We start from the raw sequence: 7,014 nt of genomic DNA, 5'->3' as shown, positions 1-7,014 counted from the left end.
AAAAAAAAAAAAAAAAATCAGGCAACTAAAGATACATTTATCATACAACCCATCAACCACATTATTTGGCATTTGTCCTATAGAAATGAAAATTTATGTCTACACACAAAAAAGAACTAGTTTGTTTGTTCCTTTTTAGCTAATCATCATGAGGCCATGGAAGAGAAGCATGGTTAGTTGACAGGATTTAAGTTTGAAATTAAATGCCATCATATTTATCATTCCCCTCATCTTCACCCTCAATGTTTTCTTTTTCTTTTTTCTTTTTTTTTCTCGAGACGGAGTCTTGCTCTGTTGCCCAGACTGGAGTGCAGCGGCGCCGTCTCACCTCACTGCAACCTAGCCCTCCTGGGTTCAAGCAATTCTCCTGCCTCAGCCTTCTGAGTAGCTGGGATTACAGGCACACGCTACCACGCCTGGCTGATTTTTGAATTCTTAGTAGAGACAAGGTTTCACCAAGTTGGCCAGGCTGGTCTTGAACTCTTGACTTTGTGATCCGTCTGCCTTGGCCTCTCAAAGTGCTGGGATTACAGGCGTGAATCACTGTGCCCAGCCCCACCCTCAATGTTTAATCCTCGCCTTGAGTAGTAAGAAGGCAGGAAGGGCTAACAAAGAAAACAAGAATCTCAATGTAGAGTTAATGCTAATTTATGATTTTGCTCATCTTTATAGAGATACGTCTAGAAAAAGCTGGGAAATCATGGAGTGGTTCATCATTCAGAAGCATTTGACCAGTTATATTTCCCATTACCTATATTCTAGCACTTACTATTTTAAGACACTTTGACATTTGATTCCTTTTCTAGACTATTAGCTACAATAGAACAGAGACCCACAACTCTTTACCATACAGTAGGCACTCAGTGAGTACTAAATTTCTAATTAATGAAATTTAACTAGGAATTGACTGACTTGCTTACATTAACATGTAAGAAAGAAATGATAATTGCACACATTAAACACTTACATAGAAACAAAACTTTTTTTCACTTTAGAAATTAACATGGATTCTAAAAATGCATGATTTGCCTGGTTTTTTTTTTTTTCTGAGACAGAGTCTCACTCTGTCACGCCCAGGGTGAAGTGTGGTGGCATGATCTGGGCTCACTGCAACCTCTGACTCCCAGGTTCAAGTGATTCTCGTGCCTCAGCCTCCAAAGTAGCTGGGATTACAGGAAGGCACTACCACTCCCGGCTAATTTTTGTATTTTTAGTAGGGACGGGGTTTGACCATGTTGGCCAGGCTGGTCTTGAACTCCTGGCCTCAAATGATCCACTCGCCTCGGCCTCCCAAAGCGTTGGGATTACAAGTGTGAGCCACCATGCCCAGCCTGATTTGCCTTTAAGCATATTTGAATTCATCTAATACTGACCACAACTTTATGTCACAAGTATATCTCTATGAATGATGGAAAAAGGCTGTATAAAAAATAGTTTTGTAGGCTGGGTACAGTGGCTCACGCCTGTAATCTCAGCACTTTCGGAGGCCAAGGTGGGTGGATCACGAAGTCAGGAGTTCAAGACCAGCCTGGTCAACATGGTGAAACCCCGTCTCTACTAAAAACACAAAAATAAGCTGTGCGTGATGGTGGGTGCCTATAATCCCAGGTACTCGGGAGGCTGAGGCAGGAGAATTGCTTGAATCCGGGAGGTGGAGGTTGCAGTGAGCCGAGATCATACCACTGCACTCCAGCCTGGGTGACAGAGTGACACTCAGTCTCAAAAAAAAAAAAAAAAAAAATTACTTTTGCAGCAGATACGAAAAAATTCTGGTAAGGGCCAGAAAATGAATATGCCACACATGGAAAACCGAACACACTCTAAACCCACAGAAAAATATATAAACTCTTGAAAGATTGGTTATAACAGGTCAGGTGCAGTGGCTCACGCCTGTAATCCCAGCACTGAAGTGGGTTGATCACTTGATGTCAGGAGTTTGAGACCAGCCTGGCTAACATGGCAAAACCTCGTTCTCTACTAAAAATATAAAAGTTAGGGTGGCACACGTTTATAGTCCCAGCTACCGGGGAGGCTGAGGCACTAGAATCGCTTGAACCCAGGAGGGGGAGATTGCAGTGAGCTAAGATGGCACCACTGTACTCCAGCCTGGGCGACAAAGTGAGACTCTGTCTCAAAAAAAAGAAAGAAAGAAAGAAAGAAAGAAAGATTGGTTATAACAAATAATTAACAAGACTGTGGAACAATGAAACAAGTAGTTGGTAAAGGCTGTGGCAGAGAGTGAACCAGGAGGAAGATCGGGAATATTTGATTTAAATTAAGACTGCATAGATCAAATTTTTTCAGTTTTTCCAACAAAATGAATTGCTATTATTTGATACTGTTTTAATGATTATCACAGCACAGACAATATGGGTTCACATTTTAAAACATACAATCTATATTTAGAAGCAATCATTAATTTTGCCATATTTTCAAATTAAATTTGACAGTTACCAGCAAATACAAATATGATTTGGCTATTTTATTCAGGGTGACTACATAATCGGTATGGGGCTGAGAAAAACAAGTGTGAAACAGTAACAGGTATTTACATAGCTTTACATCCTCCTATCTCTGTTCAACCATATAGATATATAATCATGCCAACAAAAGAAATATATGTGCTTTGAATTAGTTATAAATATGTGGAGTTTTCTTACACAAAATTCTTGAATAAACTTTTCAAGCAGGTCTACATAAAAAATTTATGGCCAGGCAAGGTGGCTCAAGCCTGTAATCCCAGCACTTTGGGAGGCTAGGGAGTGAGGACTGCTTGAGCCCTGGAGTTCAAGACCAGCCTGGTCAACATAGCGAGACCTAGTTAGTACAAAATATTATAAAATTGGTCGGGTGTGGTGGCATGTGCCTGTAGTCCCAGATACTCAGGAGGCTGAGGCAGGAGGATCACTTGAGCCCAGGAGTTCGAGGCTGCAGTGAGCTCCGATCACATGTCACTGAACTCTAGGGGGGACAACAGAGCAATACCCTGTCTCTAATATACATATATATATATAAAATAGAGGAATTATAATCCTTATTCACAATGACCTCTAATATATATATATATATGTATAAGCATATTTCAATTCATCTAATACTGACCACAACTTTGTTACACGTATATCTCTATGAATGATATATATATATATATTTATGAGGTACATGAGATGTTTTGATACAGGCATGCAATATGTACTCATCACATCATGTAAAACGAGATATCCATCTCCTCAAGCATTTATCCTTTGTGTTACAAACGATCCAATTATACTCTTAATTTTTTAAATCTACAATTAAATTATCATTGACTATAGTCACTCCATTGTGCTATCAAACAGTAGGTCTTATTCATTCTGGTTTTTTTTTTTTTGGTACTCATAAAGAATTCCCCCCTCCCCCCACCACCCCCAGCTTCTGGTAGCTATCATTCTACGCTCTATCTCCATGAGTTCAAGTGTTTTGATTTTTAGCTCCCACAAATAACTGACAACATGCAATGTTTGTCTTTCTGTGCTCAGCTTATTTCACTTAGTATAACGACCTCCAGTTCCATTCATGTTGTTGCAAATGATAGGATCTCATTCTTTTTTATGGCTGAATAGTACTCCCAAAACTTATTCGTGTCTTTGTTCTAACCACAGGGTTTATTCATAAAAATTCTTCATATTTTCAGCTTTCTTAATCATCTACCAGTCCTCAGGTGTTAGTATGAAGTAGAACGAAACAAATTCTTAGTTAAGGTATACATTTCCAACTCCCTCCTTAAATCTGGAACAGATCTGGAAATACAACTGGCAGATAATTACTGAAGAAGACAGTGAACAGAGAAGTGAGCATTTTTAATTCTTAAATGCCATCTGCTCCATTATCAGTTCACCTACTTCCTGGATAGGGCTAAAATCTATGGTTGTCTCCTTTCCTTAGTTTTTAATTTTTTGGTGGTGTCTCCATTTATTTGTTCCGCAATTGCTACTAAGCCTATTTCTCTGTAATCAGATATTTTCTAGAGAACTGCAGGGTTTTTTTGCACATGTGATACCTTCAAGTGTCAGTTCTCACAGCAAAGTTTTTCCAATGATAGCCTGCCTTGTTAAACATCCCAAAAAGATCAACTGGAAAACATTTACCACCCAGAGGAATCTCACTTTATTTTCTAACATTTACTTAACGTCTTTCTAACATTACCTAACGTCTTCTATATGCCAGGTACTGCATTAGGTACCTTACAGCCCTCATCTCATTTAATTTTCACAATAGCCAAAGAAATCAGCATTTTTTCCATTCTTCTGATGAGGAAAATGAGACTCAGAGTAACTTGTTAAACATCATTGGGGTGGATTAAAGCATATCCTTTTAAAACTACAGACTTTTTTGGAAAATTGGGAAGGGAGACCTATCTGCCATCCTAGCATTATGATGACCAGTTTTATTATGCTTCAGTCTGCATTGTGTGTTCATCCCTTTCCACATTTCATATTATTTATTATTATAGATTCCCAGAAGAAATATGAATAATTTTATCAAAGACCATGCTTTTTCATTTTTATCATGCTGCCTCTCTAAGATAACACCAGATGCCAGGACGAAAAACTTCCCTTCCACAAAAAGGGGAAAGGATTCACCATAAAATAAAACCAGTCGCTGCAAAACAAGACTTTGTTGCCTAGCAGAAAACATACGCTTTGGAACTAGACAGACCAGTGTGGGATCCCAGCTCAAATTCTTAAGAGCTGTGCTTCTCTGAGCAAGCCCCCAACCTCCCTCTTACTTACTGTCAGCTCCCTTATCTATTTATCTATCTATCTATCTATCTATCTATCTATCTATCTATCTATCTACATGGGGTGGACAGAGACGAGCCTGGCTATATTGTTCAGGCTGGTCTCAAACTCTTGGCCTCAAGGGATCCTGCCACCTCAGCTTCCCAAAGTTCTGGGATTATAGGCATGAGCCACCATGCCTGGCCAGTCCCCTCATCTTTCAAGTCCCATCATCTTCCAAAGGGGGTTACTTACTCTGCAATGTTAATGTGTGGATTATAGATAATGAGTATAAACTATGGTGCCTGGCATGTAGAATGCATTCGAAAAATATCAGAGAATAAATGGCTGGGCTCAGTGGCTCACGTCTGTAATTCTGTCACTTTAGGAGGCCAACGCAGGAGGACTGCTGGAGGCCAGGAGTTTGAAACCAGCCTGGTCAACATAGTGAGATCTCGTCTCTACAAAACATTTTAAAAATGTAAAAAGGAGAATAAGTCCATGTTCCAATGAAAGCATTGTTAAAGGTATGAATAATAAGCAGGGTAGCATTCCATTTAACAACAGACAACTATGAGGAACTTGAATGATTTTTAATCATATTCATTTAGGGGAGGTATCTTTTAAAAATAACATACACACACACACACACACACACACACACACACACACACACACACACATACATATACTTTTTTTTTGAGACAGAGTCTCACTCTCTCATTCAAGCAATTCTCATGCCTCAGCCTCCTGAGTAGCGGGGACCACAGGCATGTGCCACCATGGCCGGCTATTTTTTTTGTATTTTTAGTAGAGAGGGAGTTTCCCCAAGTTGGCCGGCCTGGTCTTGAACTCCTGACCTCAAGTGATCCACCCACCTCAGCCTCCCAAGGTACTGGGATTACAGGAGTGAGCCACTGCACCCGGCAAAAAAATAGATTTTAAGATCAGACAATATCCTATTATTTAAAGTCAAGTTTACTATAGTAGACAGAGCTGGAATTTTTTTAAAATAGTGTTTTCAAAAATGGACAAAAAAATGTTCTGCAACAGAACACCCATATTTTGAAACTCTGTCTAAGGAGTACCATAGTAATCTTTTTAAAAACAGCCTAAACCATTCTCAGAGAGGGAAGGAGGAAAAACTAAATCATCTTTAGCAGCCTATATAAATTACTTGCTTACTGATGAGAAAATCCAATTTTATGTTGTGAAATCTAAGAAAACCTACAACTGAAAGAACGGATTCCTAGCTGAACACAGTGGCTCATGCCTGTAATCCCAGCACTTTGGGAGGCCAAGGTGGGTGGATCACTTGAGCCCAGGAGTTCAAGACCAGCCTGGACAACAGGGCAAAACCCCATCTCTACAAAAAACACAAAAAATAACTAGGCATGGTGGCACATGCCTGTAGTCCCAGCTGGGAAGGCTTAGGTGGGAGGATCACCTGAGCCCAGTGAGGTCATAAGGCTGTACTGAGCTATGACCATTCCACTACACTCCAGCCTTGGCAACAGAGTGAGACCCCGTCTGAAAAAAAAAAATTATATATATATATTTATTTATTTATAAAAAGAAAGAACAGATTCCTGATTTTATATAAGTACACAGTTAATTCGATGTTTGTTGAGGACATTTTGACAGACAATGCTGGATGTGAGGTAAAGAAAAATTAATTAAGAAGTTTCAGCATTCAAGATGCTTACAGTGTTAGGGCAAAGACTGGCATATAAACAAGGACAATACAGGTCAGGCATGGAGGTTCACTCCTGTAATCTTAGCACTTTGGGAGGCCAAGGTGGAAGGATCACTTGACCCCAGGAAGTAGAGGCTGCAATGAGTCATGATAGTGCCATTGCACTGCATGCAGCCTATGTAAGAGGCCCTGTCTCAAAATACATACATACATACCTACAATAACTATATGATGTACTGAATTCATCTCAGTTCACCTGGAGGCACCAAGAAAACTTTAGCCGAGGAAGAAAGAAGATATTGTTTGAGCTAAGACTTGAAGAGCAGGAATCTTCAGGTGAATGAAAGGGTGGGGTAAGAGAAAAGGAAGATATTCTCGCCTAAGTCCTGTACATGCATGAAAAGGGTGAATGTACTTCCAAGAGAGTACAGAAGGATCAAGGAAGGCATGTCATCTATTGCCTTAACATAAAATTCACATAACATAAAATTCACCATATTGATCATTTTAAAGTATACAATTCAGTGCTGATTCCTTTAAAAAAAAAAAAAAAAAAAA

This window comes from Rhinopithecus bieti, unplaced genomic scaffold (genome assembly GCF_001698545.2).
Source record: "Rhinopithecus bieti isolate Rb0 unplaced genomic scaffold, ASM169854v2 scaffold_50562, whole genome shotgun sequence".
NCBI lineage: Eukaryota > Metazoa > Chordata > Mammalia > Primates > Cercopithecidae > Rhinopithecus > Rhinopithecus bieti.
The sequence above is the reverse complement of the archived record's forward strand: the minus strand, read 5'-3'. Positions refer to the sequence as shown.